Source organism: Pavona decussata, unplaced genomic scaffold (assembly GCF_977016875.1).
Source record: "Pavona decussata unplaced genomic scaffold, jaPavDecu1.1 SCAFFOLD_371, whole genome shotgun sequence".
Classification (NCBI taxonomy): Eukaryota; Metazoa; Cnidaria; class Anthozoa; order Scleractinia; family Agariciidae; genus Pavona; species Pavona decussata.
The window spans coordinates 395,382-399,645 of NW_028145747.1; the positions used below are offsets into that span (position 1 = coordinate 395,382).

The following is a 4,264-nucleotide window of genomic DNA, read 5'->3' on the forward strand; positions in this document are numbered from 1 at the left end:
CCATGTTTGTGAAATCTATAGCCTACAATGGTGTTAGGAAATGAGTACTTAATGTTGTATTTACTGCATTTTTTAAAGTGAAAAAAAAAATGGAAATTTAATGTATATAATGTTAGTTGAAGTATATCTGCAAACAACATTTCTTGTTTGAAGGCAGTTTTCTTGTGGAAAATGCAATCGTTTTCATAATCTTGCGCTTGATGAACTGTTTTTCTTAATATGTAAAGAATTCTGCAGATGACAGTAGCAGTCGTGAAGGGTTTTGTATGGAATATAAAAATTTCTTTGCTCCATCTTAGTATTTTGTTGTATCGAATACAAAGTGTACGTTTTATATAGTAAAGTTTTATTGCATCACCGTTTGCAATTGGTTTAAAAATTGCTATAAAGTTTCTGTGTGTTTGTAGGTTTTTTTACGTTATTTGTATGTTATTTTCGTCAGTGATTCCAAGATCATAAAGATTATAATGTAATTTTCTGTTTTTAAAAATGCAGGGTTATTTTGCAATAACAGTTTTTTTAATACGTTTATTGGTTTATTTTGTTTAAATTACGTTATATTTACAATTTTTCGTATTATTATTGTATTTGTTTCAGATATTTTTCTTGAACAGTTATTTTTGTGGGATGTGCAATATTTTTCAATTTGTACATGTACACTTATTAGTCTGTTGTCTAATGTAAGAAAATTAGTGAATATCATGCCTATTCAACTTGTATTGTATGAATGCAATAGGACATTGATTTGAGGATTAAGATATTTCGTTCTAAATTATTACTAGGAATATTTTTTGTTGTTTGTTGAGTTTTGAAATTATAGTTGCAAGTGGAAATTTACAAGATTCATTTTTGATGGAAGCAGTATTTTTTAAAAGTGACATTGAGCACGTTAATTTACAAAGCATGATGAATTTTCTGATATGATAAACAGGGTGGTCCTTACGCAATATTTTAATTTAGAGTTGACAGATCCTGTTAAGGAACCTGCAAGCAATATCATCATATGAGTTTTGTGTGTTTGTGGGGGGCCCTTATTGTGTGGGTGGTTAATAGAAGGGGAGGGGGTGGTGAGGGAAGGGTTTCTCTGTTAACATGTTTTATTGCATTTTATGTTTGGTTTGCAAAATTCACACCGCTTTTTAAATTAATGGGAAGCGAAACAAAAAAGCAATTTTCATGTCTTGCTTGCCCATATTTTTGTACCTTCCACACAAGTTACATGTATTTATTTTAAATTCTGACTGGTTCATTGTACAGTTTTTGTCTGTTGCAATTGGTTAGAGTGATAACTATTGTGGATGTGCCCCAGCTGACAGAGTTCAGACAGACATCTGTATTTGATTAATATTGTTGCTATTGTATATCTGAATTAATTCTTGTATTTGAGGTTAAAATATTGTAAGAGATAAATTGTTTTCCTGAATATTAGTTTTGCAGATACAGTACGTTGATCATCTTTTTTCATTATTTGTTTGACATTACATACATTACATTGTATTAGTTTAGGTTGACATTCTGGAATTTTTTTTGAACAATTTTTACATTGATAAAAGAAGCTAAATTCACTTACACAGTCTCTTTCTAATGCATGGAGTATATTATCTGTTTCTAGTTTTGTATATAATGATGGTAGAATGTTTTTTATTTGAGTTGTTGGAGAAATTATTGAATCAAAAGTAGTAGATAAATATTTGTTTCCTTGATAGCTTTTTATTCTTACATTATGGATAATATATGTCCCCTTATTTGCTATATTGTCTATACCATTACCCCATACTGTCATATTTATAGAGTCAGTTTCATCACCTATTTTACATTCTATTTTTACTAAAGCAGAGTTACTTGTACTTACAGTTTTTTTCTGATTTGTTGCTGATTTCTCCAGTTACTGTAACTGGAATATTCTGGTAGAGTGTGTATCTCTGCCATTTTCATTGTTTTCTTTTCTGCTATTTTTTGGAAGTCAAGATTACAATTATTAATATAGTCTATCTTTGTACGTTTATTTACTACAACAGCATCTGGATTTTGTTCATCTAATTGTCTTTTTAATCCGTAGTTAGACAATCTTACTGCTTTTTGTGTTTCTTCTGTTTTACTTAATATATTCTGCATTGAGTTATCAGACAATACTCCATCTATAGTACATGATTGATTCTGTAACTTGAAGTTAAAGTATGCATATCCTTTTTTCGACTTCTTTACTGGGCTTTCATTTTTTACATATGTTATAAATGGAGCTTTATCTTTGTGTGGTAGCTGCGATATTGTGTGTTCTTCAGGTAATGCTGCTTCATTTTGTAGTGTTTCTGCAGTATCTTTGCAATTTTCATCAGGAGATTGATAATGAGTGTCTGCAAGAAATAACATGTAATAGTTATGTTTTGCAATGAGGGAACCAGAAAATGTATTGCGAATTAAAGATATTAGTTTGTATAATTTACATTTCTTGTATTGTATTCTTTAATTGCCAACACCTATGCACAATTTTTTACACAGCATTAGTTCAGTATAGATTTCGTGCTACAATAAATTCAAAAAATACTTTGCAATGCTTTGTAAAATTTTGCATGTCAAAGCCAAGAAAGTGTTACTGAACATTATAGTGATAAGGAAAAACGAGTACAATACAGAGTCATGCCTTTCGCATAGAACTCGCCAGCAGTAATACCAGATTACATAGTTGTTCTTGTTTTGACCCCTGCAGTTATCGGCATTTATTTGTGCGTTAGTTTCCCCTACCCCATGCGAGTTTAAAAAGTCATGCAAATAGCTAATGGTAGAATTAGCACCTTCCCGCAGGCAACAGACTCGTCAATAAGGTAATTAACCTGCCTAGGAATACCCCCACAACATATCCCAAACAGGCCGCATTTCTGTGGTGTTTTGAAATATATAGGACCGGGTTGTTGTGGATTTGAGGGGATATGAACTTGTTGGGCATAATCATAGGAATAATGTACTGTTCCTTTAAAGGAACAACTGGGTCTTCTTGTCAAGAGAGTGACCCCACTACCCTGTAAGGCCTCTTTGCAGTTTGCAATGTTTTGTTTCATAAATGTACCTTCAGATTTTGCCTCCTGCAAATGTTTCTCTTGCTCGTGAAGGCAGTTTAACTTTTCTTCGTCTCTCACATTAACATTTCTCGTTATCTTGGTGTTGTTAAGCTGACACAGGCTGCAAAGGTCAGAGGCGGGAGTCATTATCACACTTATGGTGTTAGTGTGTTCCAGAGGGCGACAAATTTTGCATAAGTTGTACCCTTCAAATGTTCATCTTCTGAGGTCTTTTGGAAACGTCGCCAAACAGATGCCTTGGTTTCAGATAGGGAAGGAGCTGCACCTTCAAATCCTTATAGTTTGGAACTCTTCCAGGAAGACTAATTCCTTGTTCCGTTGCCATATTCTTTATAAATGTCACCACATGGTTTATTGTTCCATGTGATAGCACATTGTGTGGCAAACGAGAAGTGTTAGCGTGTTTTCAAGGTAATTAACTGTTTAAGATGGCTCTTAATGTTTTTCAATCGTGTTTCGTCAATGCAAAAAACAAACATGAACGTGTTTTTACATACTTGTTGACCTCGAAAGAAATTATTCATCCTACAGCGTTTTTTTCCAGAAGGTAAATTTAGGTGACTCGCTAATGCACGTTGCATGACAAGGTCAAGTTCTGTTGATGAAAGTTCAGTGCACTGGATTAGGTGTTCAAACAATTGTTCAAAATCAAACGAACTGCTACAAGGACCTTGATTTTTCCCATAATGACAACCACAACTACGCTCTAAAAAGTTTTTTAGCGGGCTGCTGATTTGTCTTAAAATCTGTGGAACTGGAAGGAAGAGCGTCACTTTAGTTGACCTCGCCTTTGGAGACCTCGCTATCACTGCTGTTGCTAAGTTCTGGCATTTCCAAACCTCTATTACTTGTTGAGAAATAGTCCCGTCAAATTTCATCAAGCTCATGTCCATCTAAGGCACGGTCATCAAGAAAATGATTGGCCATGATTTAAGCACAGTAATTTGGATAAAGGTTTGTTCAGTTGATGAAAACTCTACACTAATGCTCATGTTTTTATGTTGCGTGTGCCTAACCAAGGCTTCCATGCAATGTCCACTGTATTAACACAGGATACAGCTCAAATGTTTGTGATTTTACTGAATGTCTGTGCTTTCGACCTTGCGTGCCCCTAAGCAAGAATAACAACTCACAGGATGCAGCCCAAATGTTCTTGTCTAAACATTTAAAATTTGACATTTGACACC

At 33.8% G+C, this 4,264-nt stretch overlaps 1 pseudogene; it reads right to left on the minus strand.

The window, feature by feature from the left end:
• Positions 1 to 2,228: 2,228 nt before the first annotated feature.
• On the minus strand, positions 2,229 to 3,970 carry LOC146452333 (uncharacterized; annotated as a pseudogene).
• Positions 3,971 to 4,264: the final 294 nt, after the last annotated feature.